At 43.1% G+C, this 23,603-nt stretch overlaps 1 protein-coding gene across 2 annotated transcripts in view; it reads right to left on the reverse strand.

Moving 5' to 3' along the window:
• BNC1 (basonuclin zinc finger protein 1) overlaps positions 1-22,474 on the reverse strand; it is a 173,329-nt gene extending 150,855 nt beyond the window's left edge. For both annotated transcript variants that reach the window (XM_075858068.1, XM_075858065.1), the window contains exon 1: positions 22,337-22,474. The gene's annotated coding sequence lies outside the window, so the exon portion shown is untranslated. The remainder of the gene's footprint in view (positions 1-22,336) is intronic.
• Between the last annotated feature and the right edge of the window lie 1,129 nt (positions 22,475-23,603).

Below are 23,603 nucleotides of genomic sequence, written 5' to 3' on the forward strand. Positions count from 1 at the left end.
ATATGTGCACTTTTTTTTTTTTTAACGTTTTCATTTTTTCCCTATAATAAATGACTTATTATAGGAAAACAAAAACTTTTCTAAAACATTTTTATTAACTTTTTTTACACTTTATTTTTTGTTTATTAACTTTTTTTTTTTGACCTGCAGCTTTGATCGCTGCTAGAATACATTACACTACCTAGGTAGTGTAACGTATTCCAACTGTCAGTGTGACGTCACAGTCACTCTGAGGGTATGTTCACACGAGGGTGTCCGTTACGGCTGAAATTACGGGGATGTTTCAGCCTGAAAACATCCCCGTAATATCAGCCGTAACGGCATGTGCAGGCGCTTGAACGCCGCGTCAATTACGGGCGTAATTGGCGCTGCTATTCATTGGAGTCAATGAATAACGGCTCCAATTACGGCCAAAGAAGTGACAGGTCACTTCTTTGACGCGGGCGTCTATTTACGCGCCGTCTTTTGACAGCGGCGCGTAAAATACGCCTCGTGTGAACAGACAAACGTCTGCCCATTGCTTTCAATGGGCAGATGTTTGTCAGCGCTATTGAGGCGCTATTTTCGGATGTATTTCGGGGCAAAAACACCCGAATTACGTCCGTAAATAGGCCGTGTGAACATACCCTGACAGTTAGGGTATGTGCACACGATAGCTGCCTTTTAAGTCTGAAATTACAGACTGTTTTCAGGAGAAAACAGCTCCGTCGTTTCAGACGTAATTTCTTCTCCTCGCATTATGCGAGGCGTCTTTGACGGCCGTAAATTGAGCTGTTCTTCATTGAATTAAATTAAAAACGGCTCAAATTACGTTCAAAGAAGTGTCCTGCACTTCTTTGATGAGGCAGTCATTTTACGCGTCGTCGTTTGACAGCTGTCAAACGACAACGCGTAAATTACAGGTCCTCGGCACAGTACGTCAGCAAACCCATTCAAATGAATGGGCAGATGTTTGCCGACGTATTGTAGCTGTATTTTCAGGCGTAAATCGAGGCATATTACGCCTCGTTTACGCCTGAAAATAGGTCGTGTGAACCTAGCCTTAGTATACGAGGATCAGCCAGAGGCTGATCCTCATAGGCTTCCATACATGGCAGACCCGGAGGCCGTTGCCTGGCCTCCGGATGTCATCACAAGCATCAGCAGTCCCCACCACAATTGCATGGGGGCTGCTGATGTGCTACAAACCCCCTACATGCGGAGATCGCAATAGAGCCCCGCATGTAACGGGTTAATTGGCAAAATCAGCGGCGATGAGCCGCTGATCGACAACACTGGAGTGTCAGCTGTCGGGGACAGTGTGCATCGGGAACGACACAGTGACTTCCAAAGGTTGGTCCTGATGGGCTTCCGTCCATGGCAGACACGGAAGCCATTGTTTGGCTTCCGTTTGCCATACTATCGGCAAAACGGAATGCCGCGATTTCGGACCGGGGTCTGCCGATATGCTAGAAACCCCTAAAACTTGGCGATTGCAACCGATCGCCGATTTTAAGGAGTTAACTCGCCGAAATCAGCGGCAAAGGACCGCTGGCCGACAAGAGTGGAGTGTCAGCTGTCGGCGACAGCTGACCTCCCAGTTCCCGGTGCACACTGTCGCCGACAGTGTGCACCGGAAAGAACTCAGTAACTTTACGTCCTCGTGCGGGAAGTAACCTCCCGCAACGACGTAGAGTTACTTACTCGTGCGGATAGGGGTTAAAAGACAAAAACAAAACAAAAAAACTATCAGTGTGTTTGGTGCAACTTTCTAAATACTTTTTATTAAAAATGTATTTGTGTTGAGACCTGAATCAGGTCAACGGGACTGACTGGTTCAGTGGCAGTAGGTCCTGCATGTAGTATCCACTTTTTATTTATTACTTATATAGCGCCGACATATTCAGTAGCGTTGTGCAGAAGTTCTTACTGGCTGTTCCCATTGGGGCTCACAATCTAAATTCCCTATTGGTATGTTTTTGGGGTGTGGGAGGAAACCCACACAAACATACAAACTCCATGCAGATGTTGTCCTTGGTTGGATTTGAACGCAGGACCCCCAGTGCGGCAAGGCAACAATGCTAACCACTGAGCCACCGTACCTTTTATCGATCACATCTAAGTTATGAACTTAGGTGTGATCGGTAAAAACTTGATCCTTCATGTCCGAGACACGCAGGACCTGAGGTCATTGAACCTGTGAGTACTGCTGACCTGACGGATACAGGTTTCAGAGCTAGATACAGTATTTAGAAAGTAGCACCAAAACACACTGATAGAAATTTATATTTAAAGAAAAAAAAACAAAAAACAAACGATTTCAAAAGGTGTACATGGCTTTTAATAGTATTCGTTGTATATCTTTTAACTGTGCACTCTGGAGCTCACGGTCCGCGTGCAACACCTTCACCATTATTCATGACTTCTTCCTTAAGGGTATGTTCACACGCTGAGCCAAAAACTCACGTTTTTCGCAGCGTTTTTTGCGCCGTTTTCACGCCGTTTTTGGAGCTGTTTTCAATAGAGTCCATGAGAAAACGGCTCCAAAAACGTCCCAAGAAGTGTCCTGCACGTCTTTTGACGAGGCTGTAATTTTACGCGTCGTCTTTTGACAGCTGTCAAACGACGACGCGTAAATTACAGGTCGTCGGCACAGTACGTCGGAAAACCCATTGAAATGAATGGGCAGATGTTTGCCGACGTATTGGAGCCGTATTTTCAGGCGTAAATCGAGGCATAATACGCCTCGTTTACGTCTGAAAATAGGTTTTGTGAACCCAGCCTTAGAACTCTCTCAATCTACCGGCACTTACAAAAACACTACTTCAGCTGTCCAACACTGCTTTCACTGCTGCTCTATCTTTTGGTGGTCTACACTTCCCTCATGCCCCCAGACCCGAGAACAGGCATGGTGGAGAAGTAAGCATACTTTTTTCCCCATGCTGCACTTCTCAGGTCATTTCCTCCAATACCCCCACTCACTTTCCCCTTCACCCTTAGATTCTTTAGACTATTCTCCCACCGTGTGGCGGTAGTCTACTGCCCCCTGGATCACTCCACAGGTTCCTGGATTACTTTGCTGCCTGGCTTCCACATTTCCTATCCTCTCATCACCAACTCTCATGATCAGTGACTTTAACACCCCCATCGATAACCCAACCTCCTCTTTTTGCCTCTCAGTTTGTATCTTTAACCTGCTCCCTAGGCCTTTCACAGTTTACTAATTCACCTTCACATGAAGACGGGAATTCAGTTGATCTGGTCGTCATCTCTGCCTCCACAGGACATGCCTACCCATCATACATACAGAAATCTACAATCCATCAACACTCAGCAACTCATGGACCGTCTACATTGTCCCCTATCTTTTCCCTCTTCTTTCCAAATCTGGCTGCCAAACACTACAATGAAACTCCCATAAGTGCCTTGGATGAAGCCGCCCCTCCTACACTCCAAGCCTCCTGACACAGACAGTGACAACATTGGCACACACCTCAATCTCGCTTTTTTCAGCGGTGATCGATATGCGCTGGACTTCTGTGGGGGAAAAAAAATAAATAAAAAAAAAAAAAAAAAAAAAAAAAATCGCATAATGAGCAGATTTCCCCCATTACAAATTCATCATTAAGAATTACAACTCTGCGCTTCACTGTGCAAAACAAGCCTATTTCCCCTCTCATCTCCACATGATCTAATAATCCAAAACAACTCTTTGCACTCACACCTATCACAGATCGCAGTGATTAAGACCTGGCCACATTACAACATTCGGCATGATATCTCCCAGTCCTCAAGTAACATTGATCCCTTTCCCTCCCTCTTCTTTAGGGTATGTTCACACGGCAGCCTCAGTTACGGCTGAAATTACGGAGCGGTTTTCAGGAGAAAACAGCTCCGGAATTTCAGACGTAATGGCAAGTGCAGGCGCTTTTCGCTGCATCCATTACAGACGTAATTGGAGCGGTTTTTCCATGAAATCAATGGAAACCGGCTCCAATTACGTCTCAAGAAGTGACATGCACTTCTTTGACGCGGGCGTCTTTTTTACGCGCCGTCTTTTGACAGCGGCGCGTAAGAAAAAATGACCGTCAGCACAGTACATCGTAAAGCCCATTCAAATGAATTGGCAGATGTGTGCCGACGCTTTGGAGCCGTATTTTCGGACGTAATTCGAGGCTAAAACGCCCGAATTACGTCCGTAAATAGGGTGTGTGAACCCAGCCTAATTCTTAGCATTTTAACCAAGAAGAAGATGGATAAGTCTTTAGGCTACTCTTTTTCTCGCCCTTGCTACCTACATTAGTGATCCTATTCCCTTGTCCAGTCTCTCACCCCGGCTGTCACTAGTCACCTAACTAAAATATTTTACCTCTCTTTTTCCTCTGGGAGCTTTCCCTCTTTTAAACATGCCATTATAACCCTATGAAAAAAAAATTCTCTTGACCCCATCCTGCACTGCTAACTCTCGCCTAATCCCTATCTCTCTGGTAACCATTTTCTTAACCCCTTATGCCCCATTCACACGAGTGTGAATCACGTCCGTGTGCTGTGCGTTGAAACAACGCACAGCACACGGACCCATTGATTTCAATGGGGCTATTCACACATGCATGATTTTTCACGCAGCAAGAGTCCGCTGCGTGAAACTCACTGCATGTCCTATATTGGTGCGTTATCACGCACCTACGCGCCCATTGAAGTCAATGGGTGTGTGAAAACCACGCACCGCACACAAATGCACATGCGTGTGCGTGTGCGGTGCGTGATTTGGCCATCAATTCAGTTGAAAATAATTTTTTTTTAAAAATAGATGTGCTTTGCGAGTGCGTGAATAACGCATGCCCCTCGCAAAGCACACTGATCCATAACGCAACACACACGGACCAGATTCACGCGCGTCTTTCACGCACGTGAATCGGATATTCTCGTGTGAATGAGGCCTTAGGATCTTCCGCAGCGGATGGTCTGCTAGTTGATGCGTATTTGCGGCTGAATTTTCTACAGCAAATCCATTATGTGTGGAAAGGCCCTTAAAATCTGGTTTACGCATTCCACACTTTTCAGTAACTGCCCTTAATAAAGTCTCAAATGATCTCCCGACGGCTAAATCGAACGATAATTACTCAGTACTGATTCTTCTGGATCACTCTGCAGCATTTGACACTGTAGACCACCAACTCCTAGAGTTGGACGATTAGGACCGAAATCAAAATCACGATTAATTGAACATGTAACCTCAAATACTGTGATTATAAAATGCCCCACAGCTGTTCTTCACACAGTATAATACCCCCATAGCAGCCCCCCACACAGCCATAATAGTGCCCAATAAAAATAATAAAATACATACTCGCCTAAAACCGTTCAAACGACGAGTGGAGGCGATCCCTCTGCTCATCTGGTCTGTGTGGCATGGGGCAGACAAGCGTAATGACGTCACGGTCTCGCGCCTGTAGGTGCTGAGCCGCTCACGGCTATTTTTTCTATTTACATGTATTGTATGAGGTATACACCTTTAAAATGCATATGTTTTAGCGATTGATAAGGTATACGTGAAGGGCGGTATGTTTACGGCCAGGCGAAGTGGGCATACACGCGAACACCCGTCGTCCATTTGCTCGTATCGCTGTCCAGAATGCTTACCTTGCAATTAACAAATAAAGCATTTTTATACGCCGGTGAGTGCCGGAAGCCTTTTCTTCTCTAAGGGTATGTTCACACACACTAATTACGGACGTAATTCGGCCCTTTTTGCCCCGAATTACGTTCGAAAAATGCGGCTTGAAAGCTTTGTCAAACATCTGCCCATTGAAAGCAATGGGCTGACGTTTGTCTGTTCACACGAGGCGTATATTTACGCGCCGCTGTCAAACGACGGCGCGTAAATAGACGCCCGCGTCAAAGAAGTGACCTGTCACTTCTTGGGGCGTAATTGGAGCAGTTATTCATTGACTCCAATGAAAAGCAGCACCATTTACGTCCGTAATGGACGCGGCATTCAAGCGCCTGCACATGCCGTTACGGCTGAAATTACGGGGATGTTTTCTCCTGAAAACATCCCCGTAATTTCAGCCGTTACGGACGCTGTCGTGTGAACATACCCTAAATATCACTATTATTGTGAACTGTGATAAGACACTTGCTGAGGACAACTATTAACACCGACCCTGTGGTGGATACATTGAAGAAAGTGCGGGTTGTCTATTTCTTTGGAGTGTTCGATTTACATAAATATATTAATTGCATAGATATATCATTTAGCATTGCTTTGATGCACAGATATACATAGAAATAAGGCTTATATTAACATACAGATGTGTACACCCTTACTTTAAAAGGGCTTTACCCATCAGAGACATTTATGACATCCACAGGATATGTCATAAATGGCAGATAGATGCGGGTCCCATACCTATCTCTAGAACAAGGCCTCCTAAACCCTGTTCTACTGCTCTGTGTTGTGGCTGAAGTGTGCGATTCCCAACCATGAATTACGGTAACAGGGTAGCTCGCTGAGCTTCGCTGTTTCCGTAACTCCCATAGTAGCGAATGGCAGTTAAAGAAGCAGGGTACATGCAAGCTACTCTGTTTCCGTAACTACCATTCATTCACTTCTATGGGACTTACGGAAACAGCGTACCTTAGCGAGGTACGCTATTTCCATAATTCATGGTCGGAAATTACACGCTTCAGCCACAACACAGAGAAGAACAACGGGGTTTAGGGGGCCTTGTTCTAGATATAGGTGCGGGTTCCCCCTCTGGGATCCGCAGCTCTCTGACATTTATAACATATCCTGTGGATATGCCATAAATGTCTCTGATGGGAAAACCCCTTTAAATTTGGTCAAAAACTCAAATTTCTCATTAAATAAATTCAATACAAAATGGCGACATGACCCTTGACAGGCAACAATGCACATCACAACCACCTGGTAGCCATGCAGAGACACATATAGCATAGACATCTCATGATAGAGTATCAAATTTTTTTTATTTATTTATTTTTTTAAAGCGGGTCATCTCGCTACACTATTGTTTTTCAATTCCTGGTAGTCTAGGGAAGTGAAAGAGCTCACTGTAAATTCCCTAGTGGTCTAATGATCTGGTTAATTTTACATTCTCTGGTGGTATAAGATAGTGAAGCGGTCAACGGTAAATTCAGGTTACCCCTGGAGGTCCTCTTAGGAGATTTCCTGTTTTGGATAAAAATGAAAGTACTAGTAAGAAAACCAAACCTGCACAGCCAGAATTGAATTGTAGTGCAAAATGTAAACAGTGCCAACCACTAAGCAACTGTGCTGCCACGTGAAAATCTTATCGCTGTGGACCTAATGTGTACAATCAGCATAGACAAAAAAAATAATAACATATTACATTGGAACTGGAGGTAAATTGACCCCGTCTCCTTGGCTCCTCCCTGAATTCCTTATAGATGCGAAAAAATACAACGTTTTTCATACCACAACTTTTTCAATATTCTCAGGCTGATAGTGATCCATATAAACAAAACCTGCCCTTCTGACTGAATCACCCTCTGCACTTGTAAATTATTGTACAATGGCAGACTGGCAATAGAAAGGAACACAGTTTTACTCCCTCAACACGCTAGATAGAGGTGCTTCCAGGGCGGGTCCCAAACACTAGAAAAGTTCTTGCTAGAAGACATGAGAGTAGTCATAAATATAATTAAAAATGCAGGAGGCATAAACGTGACAGGGCATGTCACCAGTGAAGTTGCTAAATACCGTTGACTGTGACATGCCATGTGACGAGGAGGAGAGATGCAGTCCGAGCATGCCAAGCCACTGTTCTTAGCTGTAAATGCCACCTAGGGGTAGAAATTATTATCCATGGGCTTTTAACATGAACCATTCCATCATTATGAAACTGCCTAGCCAGCAATTCCCTAATATAGTGTTAGCAAACCCTCTACGAATTGGAGTGATCCTATAACATCTTTGAGGGCTACAGTAGATTTGCGGAGCTCCTGCTGATACCTAAATTAATAGGCAATCGGGGCTAGTCATGCAAGGAAACAAAATAGATCAGGTCATGGCAGTTGATATTAAAAAAATAATAGTTAAAAATACATGTAATGAGCCAACAAAAATCGCTATGATAGTTTGTGGGTGTTCGCATAGGTTTACAGGCTCCGAGTACGTTTATTTTTATTTGGAGTCAATGACAGACATAAGCAACTGTATAGACAACAAGTTGCATATGTCTGGGACATGCGCTCAATAGCACATTTAACCCCTTAGTGACCAAGCTTGTTTGGACCTTAATGACCAAGCCAAATTTGTCAAATCTGGTATGTGTGACTTTATCAGAGAATAACTCTGTGAAAGTTTTGAATATCCAAGTAATTCTGACATTGTTTTTTCGTCACATGTTGTACTTTATTTTAGTGGTAAAAGTAGACTGATACGATTTGCGGAAATAACTTAAAAAATAGAAAAATTGAAGAAATTTTGTAAAAATTATCATTTTTCCCTATTTTTAACTGCAATATGTCACATATGTACACACATACTGTACAATTTTTTTTATTAAATATATATTTCCATCTCTTTACTCTATTTTGGCAGCACTTTTGAAAAAAAAAAATAATTTTTGAGCAATTTAGAGGACTTACAAGTTAAGTAATAATTGTATAAATTTTGTAGTACATTTTGTTTTCCTGCACCAAGCCAGGTTTTCATAGGCGCATAGGTGTCAGAATGGTGGAAACCCCCACAAGTGACCCCATTTTGAAAACTAGACCCCTTAAGGTATTTATTAAGGGGTGTTGTAAGTATTTTGACCCCACAGTTTTTTTGTAAGAATTCATGCAAAGCAGGCATAAAAAAATATAATTTAACTTTTTTCATAAAAGTATCACTTTGAAGACCGATTTCTTTGTAAAGCGACCATGAGAATGAAGAAACACACCCAAAAATCTATCACCCTGTTTCTCCTGTTTTCAAAAATGCCCCCATTGTGACCCTAACGCGTTGCCTGGACACACGACAGGGCCCGAAAGGGAGGGAGCACCCGGAGGCTTTCAGGACTCATATTTTGCTTGAAAATGTTTTAGGCCCCACTGTACATTTGGAGAGGTTTTGAACTACCAGAACGATAGAAACTCCCCATAAACGACCCCATTTAGAAAACTAGACCCCTTAAGGTATTTATCTAGGGGTGTAGTGAGTATTTTGACCCCACAGTTTTTTGCTAAATTTAATGCATAGCAGGTGAAAAAAAATAAAAATTCACTTTTTTCATAAAAGTATCACTTTGAAGACCGATTTCTGTGTAAAGCGACCATAAGAATGAAGAAACACACCCCAAAATCTATCACCCTGTTTCTCCTGTTTTCAAAAATGCCCCCATTGTGACTCTAATGCATTGCCTGGACACACAGCAGGGCTTGAAAGGAAGGGAGCACCCAGAGGCTTTCAGAACTCATATTTTGCTTGAAAATGTTTTAGGCCCCACTGTATATTTGGAGAGGTTTTGAACTACCAGAACGATAGAAACTCCCCATAAACGACCCCATTTAGAAAACTAGACCCCTTAAGGTATTTATCTAGGGGTGTAGTGAGTATTTTGACCCCACAGTGTTTTGCTAAATTTAATGCATAGCAGGTGAAAAAAAATAAAAATTCACTTTTTTAATAAAAGTATCACTTTGAAGACCGATTTCTGTGTAAAGCGACTATAAGAATGAAGAAACACACGCCAAAATCTATCACCCTGTTTCTCCTGTTTTCAAAAATTCCCCCATTGTGACCCTAATGTGTTGCCTGGACACACAGCAGGGCCCGAAAGAAAGGGAGCACCCGGAGGCTTTCAGGACTCCTATTTTGCTTGAAAATGTTTTAGGCCCCACTGTACATTTGGAGAGGTTTTGAACTACCAGAACGATAGAAACTCCCCATAAACGACCCCATTTAGAAAACTAGACCCCTTAAGGTATTTATCTAGGGGTGTAGTGAGTATTTTGACCCCACAGTTTTTTGCTAAATTTAATGCATAGCAGGTGAAAAAAAATAAAAATTCACTTTTTTCATAAAAGTATCACTTTGAAGACCGATTTCTGTGTAAAGCGACTATAAGAATGAAGAAACACACGCCAAAATCTATCACCCTGTTTCTCCTGTTTTCAAAAATGCCCCCATTGTGACCCTAATGTGTTGCCTGGACACACAGCAGGGCCCGAAAGAAAGGGAGCACCCGGTGGCTTTCAGGACTCCTATTTTGCTTGAAATTGTTTTAGGCCCCACTGTACATTTGGAGAGGTTTTGAACTACCAGAACGATAGAAACTCCCCATAAACGACCCCATTTAGAAAACTAGACCCCTTAAGGTATTTATCTAGGGGTGTAGTGAGTATTTTGACCCCACAGTTTTTTGCTAAATTTAATGCATAGCTGGTGAAATAAAATAAAAAAAACACTTTTTATATAAAAGTATCACTTTGAAGACCGATTTCTTTGTAAAGCGAACATGAAAATGAAGAAACACACCCCAAAATCTATCACCCTGTTTCTCCTGTTTTCAAAAATACTCTCATTGTTGCCATAATCTGCTTATTAGACGTGTGGCTGGACCAAAAAGAGAGGGAGCACCCTTTGGCTTTCAGGGCACAATTGAATAAATTCTAGGCCCCATATCATGCATTTAGAGGCATTGAGCTGCCTGAACAAAAAAAAAACACGCAGAAATGACCCCATTTTAAAAACTAAACCCCTAAAGGTATTCATCTAGTGGTGTAGTGGGCATGCGGACCAAAAATTTTTTAAAGGAGGAAATAATGGGTATCATTTCAGACACTATGGGTATATAATGTTTTCTTCAAGCTTTTATTACGTTTCCACATGAAATAGAGGAGACGTGGTAGAAGGTTATTTTGTTAGAAATATGCCACATTAATAAATTTGTGCGGCACAGAATAGAAGTGAAGCCGTGTATTCATAACGGATACATGTTGCTATAGACGTATTTGCCTGTACTTATGACTATGTCTTGCTGAAGAAGCAGTTGGTGCCATTATGATGTCATTGTGGACAGAATTCTGTCCTAATATAAAATCAGTCAGAGAGGAAAAAATAAACTGTACTGGAGTGACGGGCAATATCTTCAAACAAATGGAGGAAAATGTATCCAACTATGTTGCAAACTCGAGTCTGTTCACTAGATAGAAGAACACCTGCAGGGCTGTCATGACAAGGATTTTTTTTTTCAGTGACTGGTTGTACAACGTCTCTTTAGCTCCATCAATCCTTATGAGGGACGAATGTGCCAAGTGACGCGGTACACCATAACAGACCCCTGCCCGGCAAGGTAGGAACCGCTATGTGCACAAAACAACCAATCACCTACAGAATATATAAAAGGACAGTGTCCAAAACCATCTATAGGAACAGTAAAGGATCACTAATCCCCAAAATGAGTATTTCCAGAAGAACCGTAACAAAGCCCATGGTGTATTGATAAGGAACAGCTCGATTATTAGAGATCCTCCAAATAAAAAAAAAAAGATCATGCCCGTATCACGGTACAGAATTAGGAATGTAACAGCCGTATGTGGCAGGACATAGTCATAAGAACAGTCAAAATAAAAAAATTGTGGATGTGGGATTTTGTACTGGACAATTAATTCCAGCACTTGATCACCCACAAATAAATAAAAAAAATCATAAGGGGTAAAATTAGTTTCACGGTCTGAAAAAAATGTGCTCTACAACCTCTCCCACAAGAAATAATCCCTACTTGGAAAGCCCACGAACTAAAAAGAAAATATAAAGAAATTGACTCCCTAAAAAGGCCCCCAACCCATTATTTTTTTTTGTGTTAAATTCTAGTAATTTGCAACCGTGTGAAAGGTTTCGAAACAGGGATAGTTACAAAGGGCTGGTTTTGATGGACACATGGGGCAATAAAAGCGGGTATCCCTCCTCCTGCCATGCCTGCTACATACCCGACACCTTTTTTGGGGATATTTTTGGGTCTCAGTGGAGGGAATAGGGTGTAAAAAGTGGCGCTCTGAAAGCCTGCGCACATCCTCAGATTCGCAGGATTGTGCCGGTATAGTGGACTCAAAAAGGAGATGCTCAATGACCTTCTCCTGAAATTGAAGGAAAGTGAGCGTTCCTTGGGCTTTTTTGAAAATAACAAAACTGTTATAGGTAGCAACCTGGATGAGGTAGATTGCTACCTTTTTGTACCAGGCCTTATTTTTGCGCTTCACCAGGTAAGGCTGAAGCACCTGGTCGGAAAGGTCTACACCCCCCATAAATTTGTTGTAGTCTGTTACACAGACAGGTTTCTGCTTTGCAGTGGTAGCCCCCCTCTCCGTAATTGCCACAGTGGTGTCCGTGTGTACGGTGGACAGCATGTAGACATCCTTCTTGTCGGCCCACTTCACTGCAAGCAATTCCTGACTTGCAAGGGCCATGGATGTTCCCTTTCCCAAACGCCTGGACACCAACTGTTGTGGGAGTCCCACTCTGTTCTTCCGTACTGTCCCACAGGCCCCTGTATTTGCAGCATGGAGGGCTTTATAAAGGGCAACGCTGGTATAAAAATTGTCTGTATAGACGTGGTACCCCTTGTGCAGAAATGGCTCCATTAGGTTCCACACAATTTTGCCAGAGGTGCCAATAGTTTCTGGGCAGCCTGGGGTATAAATTTGGCAGTCCCTGCCTTCATAGATTTTGAAACCGCAGGTGTAACCCGTTGTGCTCTCGCAAACTTTGTACAATTTCACCCCATATCTGGCTCGTTTGGAAGGGATGAATTGACGAAAGGAAAGACGCCCTTTGAAGCTCATGAGCGATTCATCTACTGACAAATTTTTGTCAGGGGTGTACAACTTTAAAAATAAATCATTTAGAAGGGTGATTAATGGCCTTAATTTATTAAGCCGATCATAAGCTGGGTCACTTCTTGGGGGGACTTGGGAATTATCAGTAAAATGCATGAATCGCATTAGGGCCTCATAGCGGTTTCTGGACATCACTGCTGCAAATACAGGGGTAGCGTGGACAGCACTACAAGTCCAGTAGGACCGGACAGAGGGTTTTTTAACCAAACCCATATTGAGGGTAATGCCTAAAAATTTTTTTATTTCTGGGACACTTGTGGGGCTCCACATTCTGGAGTACATAGATGCAGGCTTTTGTAGAACAAACTGCCTAGCATACAGATTAGTCTGCTGGACTATCAAGTCTAGGACCGTATCACATATAAATAAATTAAAAAAATTATAGGGGGTAAAATTTTGGACGTCGACACTAATTCCTGGGGTCGCTTCAAATTGGGGTACTTGGGGGGAAAATGATAGTGCAGGATCCCACATCACGGGAGGGACTGCAACACTCGGCCCTGCACTTGACACCTCTACAGCGACTGACGTATCCACCACCATAGGACTATGGGGTTCAGCGGTGGAATTAGAATCGTCACTGTCACTGTCTGGAACAAATTCTGAAGCGGTGTCTGTTTCGCTTTCAGAAGTGTCGGAACATAGCAAGGCGTAGGCTTGCTCCGCGCTGTACATACGCTGAGACATATTTATAGATGTGTATGTATATATATATATATATATATATATATATATATGCCCTATAAGTCCTAACCCTAAAGTAAACCTAAAATCCTAAAAACGACACAAATTTTTTTTTTTTTTATATATATATATTTTTTTGATATTTTTTTTTTTTTTTTATATAACAGACGTAAAATTAATTCTAAACGGCCCTAAACACGAACGCTAAACTAGCCCTAACCCTAAAGTAACGCTAAACTAACGGTAAACTAGCACTAACGCTAAACTAGAACTAACGCTAAACTAGCACTAACGCTAAACTAGCGCTGACGCTAATCTAGCGCTGACGCTAATATAGATTTGATATATTATATATATATATATATGTATGTATATGTAACGATGATTTTTTATCACTTTTTTTCTTTCTTCACAGCACAGGACTTAGACTGATTTCTCTCTCCTCTCAGAACAACTACAATGGGAGGAGAGAGAAACACAGCCCATGTCCTGGCTGTGTTTTGAAAATAACTGTCAGTGATCTCTGTGATAGGTTTTATCACAGAGATCACCTGATCAGGGACCAGTCACAACGGTCCCTGATTGTTGCTGTGCCAGATGACGACACAGGTAAGTTATGCAAAGCGCACTCGGGCGCCATTTTGGGGGGGGGGGGAAATCGGACCGGGGGGGGGATCGGACATGAAGGGGAATCGGACGGGGGGGGGGGGGGCGCACTATTTACCCGTTCTCTCTCCTCTCTAAGGAGTTATTCCATGAGAGGAGAGAGAAATGGCGATTATCCGCCGGTTTAGCGTGAACGCCGTGAAATAGCGATTCACGGCGATCACGTGACCAGAGACCACTCGTTATGGTCTCTGGTCGTTGCCCCGAACTCTCAGCTACCTCCGGTAGCTGAGAGAACGGAGCCCCGATCTTTAATTTCGGCGCTACTTTAGGCTAATGCGATCACGTTAAAAGGCGTCGCATTAGCCTAAAGCCCATTAGTGAGGAACGTAAAAAGGCGTACTGTTGGTCACTAAGGGGTTAAAACAGTTTAACAAAACATTATGCGCAAACAATGCGAAACCAGCCTTCTTCACACACACAGTTGGGATTCACATGGCGTTTTCGCGGCATTTTTTTTATTTTTTGGGTGAAACATGAAAATGTCTGCATACACATTTTTGGTGTCAAGTGTATTTTTGTAAAAACACACCTCATGCTCTTCATGGGGAGTGTTTCTAGTGTCTTTCTCCACAGGCTTCTCAATAGGACTTAAAAAAAACAAAAAAAAAAACGATCAGAACAAAATTACAAAAAGATAGAAAACGCAATAAAAAATACTTAAAGCCACTGGCATTTTTTACATACGTTTTAAAAAGCTAAAAAAAAGGTAGCGTGCAAATGAAGGAGGTCTTCAGGTAGTTTCACATATAGTTTTTCAGGAAAAATTGCGCCATTTTACTGTCGTTTTGCCATTTATTTATTATTTTTTCTAAACGATCCGGCCATAACTGTAAGGCCCCATGCACACGAACTTATTTTTGCGGCCGCAATTCATTTCAATGGACCCACACACACGACCCTGGTTTCCACTGTCCGTGCATTGCCCAGGAGCCTGGACCGCAAAAAGAATGGACAGGTCTTATTATAGCCGCATCTTGCGGTCCAGGCTCGTTGAAATTAATGCACACGGCCCGTGATTTGCAAGCTGCCATGGGTGACACTCCGCGTGACTTGCGCACACCACTACGGTCGCGTGCATGAGGCCTTAGTCAATAGACAAATATGAAAACAGTGCAGTTTTTTGTGCCATTTTTTTCTCACTATTGTGTTTTGTGGATCAGTGGCATTTTTAAAAAAATCTAGGTATAGCGTTTTTCAGGCGGCTTCCCACAAGATTATATAAAGGAATTAAAGAAATGCAGGTTAAAAACGGTCTAAATTACAAAAAGAAAACCTGCCACCTGAAAAAAGCTTGTAAAAGCAGCATGAAATTCATGGCATTATCTTTTACAAGCCAAAAATAAACAGGGTAAAAAAAAAAAAACCTATGTGAAGGAAGCCTAAAGAAACAGTTCTTGGAAATGCACCTTCTATAAAATGCATCCACAGTGGAGGTATATACACCATTCACCCATAACATTGAAACCACCTGCCTATGTGTAGGTTCCCATCATGCTGCCACAACGGCTCTGACCTGTCGAGGTATAGACCCCACAAGACCTCTGAATCTGGCAGCAAGACGGTCAGGCTTTAAAGCCAGACACTCATGTGTCCTAGGAAGCAAATCTTCTCATTGAGCCATCAGGGATGTTGGACAGCTCCACTGCTGAATCGGCTGTCTCGCTTCTCTGATTTTTACTTCTTTAGGTTCCTTCCCTTGATTACCTGATCAGTCTCACACCTTTGGCTTGCTATACAAGCCTGGCCCTTGCATTTCTCTCTTGCCAAAATATTGAGCCACCTGCCTCTAGTCTAGTTCCTTGCTCTACAAACCATTGCAGCTTATCAGTTAACCGAACCTGGACGGTTATTTGACTACTCTTGCTATTATCTCATTCCTGCCTGATCGCACCAGCTCTGAATTTGCTACGGACCTTGACCAAGATGTTAGCAGTAGAGCTTTTATGTCCTGTAAGTTGCGAGGGGAGAACTCCATGATCAGACTTGTCTCATCACACAAATGTTTAATTGGATTGAGATCTGGGGAATTTGGAGGCCAAGACAACACCTTGGACTTGGTTATGTTCCTCAAACCATTCTTGAACAATTTTTGCAGTGTGGCACATTATCCTGCTGAAAAAGTGGAATACTGTTACTATGAAAGGGTGTACTTGGTCTGCAGCAATGTTTAGGTAGGTGATATGTGTCAAACTAACATCCACATGAATGACAGGAACCAAGGTTTTATCTTCTTCCCATAGTACATCCTGGCGCCATTTCTTCTCCTGGTTAGAGACGTACACGGTGTAAAAGAAAATGTTATCAGACCAGGCCACCTTCTTCCATTGATTCAGGGGCCAGTTAATGCTCAAGTGCCCGTCGTAGGTGCTTTCGGTAGTGGACAGTGGTCAGCATGGGCACACTGACCGGTCTGTGGCTACACAGCCCAAAATGCAGCGAGCTGTAATAAACTGTGTGTTCTGACACCTTTCCATCATAACCAGATTAACTTTTAGCAATTTGTGCTACAGTAGCTCTTCTGTGGGATCGGACCAGAGGGACTATCCTTAGTTTTCCACCCGCATGAATAACTCTTGGGTTTCCATTAACCTGTTGCTGGTTCAGTCGTTGTCCTTTCTTGGATGACTTTTGGTAGGTACTAAACCACTGCATACTGGGAACACCAGCCATCACAATTTAGCCTTTGTCAATCTCGCTCAGATACTTACATTTGCAACTTTTTCCTGCTTATAACATATCAACTTCAAGAACGGACTATTCACTTGCTGCCTAATATATCCCACACCTTGATAGCTGCCGTTAACATGAGATAATCAGAATTATTCACTTTATCTCATGTCAATGCACCTGACAACTGATGACCTATACCTAGGATAAGTCATCAATATATGATGGGTGCGAGTCCGACACCCAGACTCCGCACTGATCCGCCACATTGGCTGCCACCGGGCGCCGGATGATTTGAACGGTATGCAGTAGTTGGGAGTCGGAAGCAGATGGCTCCGACCACTGCATAGCAGCCATTCTGCAGAACTTCAGCTCTGCTCCTATTTATTTGAATGAGACTTGCAGAAATCACACACTACAGAAACAACCCCATTCAGATGTGTGGAATAGATTTTCAGTTGCAGAAAAATTTGCAACAAATCTGCCATGAGTAAATATAGCCCAAAAAAAAAATGAAATATGTGGAACCTAACCTGGCTTTAGTGGAGTAAAACAATATTTTTAAAAAAAATAATCCGTCTGGAAAGGGAGAAAATATCTATAGTCTGCAATATGTAACGCATTAGATCTTTCACTAGTCTCACCCTTGTGCCCTCAGTGGGATGTGGGACTACACCTTGAAAACATTGGTATGGAATCTTGGATCCTTATGTTTTGAGGCATTATTTATGAAAGTTTCCCAATCCTGCTCTTTGTCAGGGTTGGGTTGTGAATGTGACCATTGTGCATTGGAATTCCTCTGCCACAGGCGGCAGGATGTTCCAATCAGGCACCAGCTGGGACATGCTGTAGTATTCCTACTAAGGTCACCCATATTAACCTCTTCCTAACCACAGACATGGGCAGAGTTACACATCACTGTGAGACTTCCTTGTAAGCTTCTAAACTTGCTATGGCTTGTTTAGTGGCACAAAATGTTCAGCAGATCTGTGTGCGCTTTTTTGTCTTTTAATTCACAGATGACACAGATCTGACCTAAGATTCACTAGGATTTATACGGTTATGCTCCAATACCTGTAGATGTGCCCAGAAGATAAGTGAATGTTTTGCAGGAGGCTTCTTTTATTAATGGTGTAACAACAAGACTGATAAGCAAAAACATTTTTGATCTCTTGCCCATCCCAATGTTATTCATGCCATTAAAAGCATTTTGGATAAATTGCGGATATAAATACGGATCCATTAATTTCTATGGCCCACGGACACCTTCCCGTATATTTATGGGTAAGTGTCTGTGCTGTACAAATAACCCGCAAAATTAATTCAATGGGGAGGTAAAACCCACAACAAATGTTGTGATTTTTGTGGCAGAAAAGATGCAATTCCACCACAAAAATCGCAACTCAGAAATGTTGACATCAAACGAATAAAAAAAAAAAAAAAGGTCATACAGTCCTCCCGTTGTTCTAACGACACGGTCTTTGATTCTCCGCCCAGGTCGTCCTCCTGAAATGACGTTTCATCCAATGTGACTGCTGCAGCCAATCACAGTGACATGGGCTGCAGCGTCACCCCAGGAGGCCGGCCTGGACGGAGAACAGTAGAAAGTGTCGCTTTGACAACAGTGAACAGGGTAAAAAAATATATATATTATTTTTCAACCACTGTTTTCCGCAGCTGAGATTTTGCCAGAAAAACAGCACCGCAGTTCCTCGGGTGGAATTCCCTGTGGTTTCCAGAACGGGTGCACTGTTTATTTTTTCACTGTGTGAACATCTCCGTATTCAGCATCAGTATTTGTAAGCCAAAATCAGGAATGGGTCCAAAACATGGAAAAGGGAAAACAACCCCTGATTTTCAGCCATTTTTTATGCATCAGGCGTTTTTAGATGCGTTTTTTATGAAATCAATGGGCAGATGTTTGGAGGCGCTCAGCCCTGAGGGTATGTTCACACGGCCTATTTTAGTCCGTTTTTCAGGCCGTAAACGCCCGAAAAACGGCCGGAAAAATCGGAAGCAGAAATGGCGTTCTGTTCCAACGGAGCGTTTTTTTTTACGCGTAGAAAAACGGCCGTGAAAAAGAAGTGCAGGGCACAAAAAAACATCTGAAAATCAGGAGATTTTTTCTCTTGAAAACAGCTCCGTATTTTGAGACGCTTTTGACTCTGCGTGTGAACATACCCTTAGGGTGCACTCAAACATGGTGTACTTGATTTGTATTTCCACATAGAAAAATACGCTACAGAAACTACAATAAAAAGCCTATGGGTAAAATATTCTGCAACGCAGACAGAATGCTCTAGCTGTTGCGCTGCAGAATATTTTGGCCCATAGACATACATTGTAACTTTTTTTTTTAGTCGACTACGCTATAGTTTCCTTTAAAAAAAACAACAAAATGGAAACCTAGCGGAACTGAGGCAAATTGAAACCAACCGATTGCTTCCGTTTGGCTTTCCGTTCCTCTGCTGGAAAAGTTGAACGCAACAGATGAACGCAAAGACAACGCTGACGTGAATAGGCCCTTTAGGCCTCATGCACACGAACGTAAAAACGCCCGTAATTACGGGCCGTAATTATGGCACGTTTTTACGGGCCCATGGACTTCTATTGGCCACGGGTACCTCCCCGTATGCTTACGGGAAGGTGCCCGTGCCGTTGAAAAATATAGAACATGTCCTATTTCAGGCCGTAATTACGGCACGGGCAGGCCCATAGAAGTCTATGGGGCTCCCGTAATTACGGGTGACTACGTGTGTGCACCCGTAATTACGAGAGCGTTGCTAGGCGACGTCAGGGGATAGTCACTGTCCAGGGTGCTGAAAGAGTTAAACGTTCGGCAGTAACTCTTTCAGCACCCTGGACCGAAACTACTGATCACAATATAGATAAACCTGTAAAAAAAAACAAAAAAAAAAAACGGATGTTGATACCTACCAAAATCTCCCTGCTTCTTCCTCCAGTCCGGCCTCCTGGGATGACGTTTCAGCCCATGTGACCACTGCAGCCAATCACAGGCTGCAGCGGTCTCACGGACTGCCGCGTCATCCAGGGAGGTCGGGCTGGATGTCGAAAGAGGGACGCGTCACCAAGACAACGGGCGGGTAAGTATGAATTTCTTTTACTTTTACTGCGAAAAGGGCTGTCCCTTCTCTCTATCCTGCACTGATAGAGAGAAGGGCTGCCGATTAGTGCAGTGCAATTTTGCAGCGAAAACGTGCCCGTAAATACTGGTGCAATACGGGTCGAATACGTGTGACCAAGGACCCGTATTTCCGCCAGCATTTACGAGAGGAAAACATACGTTCGTGTGCATGAGGCCTTACTGGTGTTTTTTTTTGCCTTTATTATTTTATTTCTGTTCAAAATATTTATATTGTAGAAATTTCTGTAATTTACATAACTAAAAATCTGCATTCATATGTTCTGTAATGCATATCTAGGTTAATTGCATGCTGAAGTGGGCAAGACCAGCATAATCCATATTGCCAGGAGGCCTTCAGTGCTTTATAGAGTTAATGTTATATGAATAGGCACAGCAATTAAAAGGCTTTTGACATGACACAGGTGGCCGTAATCACAATGCGGTTATTACCATCCAGCAGGCCTCAGTCAAGGATCACTGCACTCAGAATGCGCAGTTCCTCAGGATAGCAGTTATCTGCAAATTGCTTGAATATATAAAAATGTGTGCAAACCCACTTGTTATGCCAATTACATAATTCAACCATTTGTGGATATACATATAAGCTAAGCGTACATTTTAACGTTTTATATATCATACACCTTTATTAACCATTCAGATTTTGAATAATACCTCAGTAAAAAAAGAGTTTCATCTTTTTAACTACGCTATGGTTTCCGCCCCCAAAAAAAAAAACGAAACATTACGGAACGGAAACAAAAAGACACCATTTGCGACAGAAACAATCAATGGTAATGCAAACTGAAGCTATGGTTTCTGTTTGCCTGTCCGTTCATGGGTTCCTCCAACGGAACGGTCTAACGTTCCATGAACGGAAGGGTGATGCCGATGTGAACACACACCCTTAGGGCTTATTTAGATGAACGTGTAATACGTCCGTGCAACGCGCCTCGCACGGACCTATGTTAGTCTATGGGGCCATGCAGACTGTCCGTGAGTTTCACACAGCGTGTCCGCTGCGTAAAACTCACGACATGTCCTATATTTGTGCGTTGTTCGCGCATCACGCAACCATTTAAGTCAATGGGTGCGTGAAAATCACGCACAGCACACAGAAGCACTTCCGTGGGACGCGCGTGATTCGCGCAACAGCAGTAAAAAGTATGAATGAAAACAGAAAAGCACCACGTGCTTTTCTGTTTACAAACATACAAACGGAGTGTCATAATGATGGCGGCTGCGCGAAAATCACGCAGCCACGCATCATACGGGGCTGACACACAAAGCTGTTAAGTACATTTTGCGCGCGCAAAACGCACACGCTCGTGTGAATCTGGCCTTAGAGAGTCCTTCAGACTCCCTGGTAAATAAATATTAAGAATGGTAGACTGTGCCTAAGGCCCTGCACACAGGACAGACATTCTCCTGATACTGTATCAGCCATGTGAATGGGATTTGAATAAATCTCATCCATATGCTGCAGTACAGTTCCAGTGCGGAAATCACAGCATGCTGCAGATTTTTAAATGCTCATTCTTTTCTGGATGTTCACTGCAGATTTCACCCTTTTCAATGTAGAAGGGGTGAAATCCACTTTGAATCCACACATAAATGCAGATTTTGCTGCTGGAAGGCGGTGGAAAATCAAATGGCTCGTGTGTGGGCACACTAAATGAGGCCAAGCTGCAAAAATTTGCCATGTATATATTTTTGTTTAATGGAAGTCCATGGCAGTGGTATCCAAATGTAAAGGTGGGTGTTTGCAGCCCAATCACAGGCTGCAGCAGTCACATGGGAGGGAACATCATCCAAGGAAGCCGGCCTGCAGGACGTCAGAGGGAAGTGTCGTCATGGTTACGGCTGGGGTAAGTATGAACGTTTTTGTTTTTTCTGCTAACGCTGGTTTTCACAGTGGAGATTCCGCCCGAAAATTTGCCACACAATGTGGTATGGTTTTTCGGTCAGAACGTGCTTCGGGTTCTAGGTCGGGAACGCTGCGTAGTTTTACACAGCGTATCCAACCCGTGTGAACCCGGCCTTAGGGCGCATTTAGATGAAAAGTTTTTTGCAGTGCAGCAAAACACTTAAAACGCATGTAAAAAACACCTGTAGTTGAACGTTTTTTTCTTTTACATTTTTGTACAAACAATTTTTTGGGCGTCTTTGTCGTTTTTTTGTATATTTCTTCAAACCTTTAACATGCTGCATTTTGAAAAAAAATATTGACATTAAAACACTAAAAAGGAAAAAAAACACTGTTGCAGACAATTGGATGAGATTTATATCCACATGCGGCTTAACATTTTCCACATGCATACTCACTCTGATCTGGATGTTCACTGCAGATTTCAACTTTTGGCTATGTTCGCACGGTTCGGATTTGCTGCAACCCAGATATCGCTGGGTATTTTGTCCGAAAGTCCGCACCAAATCGTGTTTGATTTCGTGCAAATTTTTGTCCGGAATGGACACTGCGGAGAAGAAGAAGGGGCGATTAGAAAAAAAGACCCTACTCCCCTCCCCTGGTGTTAGCATGGCTACGTGTCACTGATTCCCCATCTGGTGTCTGTGCAGCTGACCTCCTGGGAGGACATAACATGTGACCCCTGCAGCCATCACATGGGATGAAACGTCATCCCAAATTTCCAGCAGAACCAAGACCAGACCTGGGGAGCAGTGATGTATGATGGAAGTCCAGGAGAGGAAAGTATGATTTTTTTTTTAGAAAACATTTTAAACTGGAAATCGGGCTTTATTTATTTTCCTACTTGCGATTTTTGCGCTTGATGTGCAGGTTTTTTGCAGCAAAAATCGCAACAGTTGGCATATGTTGCGGATTTTTACTTCCCCTAAAATGGGGAAAATGTGCAACCTGTACGCAACCATTAAAACCTTAGCGTATAATTACATACATGCACAGCATGGAAAGCCAACCATTTGTGCATTCCACCGTGCATGTAGCTGACAGGCAATAATGATAAGTATAATAAAACATTATATCCGTGATCAGAAGATCGCAATGTGAAGTCCAATGAAAACGACATCTCGTCCCACAAAAAAAACACGGCCGCATTAGGAACAATAGACCCCATTTGTGGCTACTCACTCAAAAATGGAACATGCCCTATTTTGGGCCGTTCTCCCGGCTTCACGGCTCCCATAAAAGTCTATGGGACCGTGTAAAACACGGCTGTCACTTGGATGTGATCTGCCGCTCGCTCTCTTCTCCTCCTAACAGTGCGTAGTGCATGTGAGGAGGAGGAGATTATTTTTTTCTCCCTGTAGGAGCGGAATCCCTAATCACCAGCCACAGCGTTGCCGAAGCAGTGGCCAGGGAATCTGCACCAGAAGTTCCTGACTTCACTGTCGATATATGTACATTGACGTCATGGAATTCTCCTGAAGTGGAATCCCCAGTCACAGCCGTCAATGACACAGCTGTGGCGGGTGATTCTGCTCCAGGAGAAGTCCCTGACGTCACTATATGGATACGAATGTCAGGGACTTCTGGAGCGGAATCACGGGCCACTGTGGCCGAGGATTCCGCTTCAGAAGGAGTCCCTGATGTTACTGTCTATATGTGGAGCGG

The sequence above is a fragment of the Rhinoderma darwinii genome, chromosome 3, assembly GCF_050947455.1.
Source record: "Rhinoderma darwinii isolate aRhiDar2 chromosome 3, aRhiDar2.hap1, whole genome shotgun sequence".
NCBI classification, from domain to species: Eukaryota; Metazoa; Chordata; class Amphibia; order Anura; family Rhinodermatidae; genus Rhinoderma; species Rhinoderma darwinii.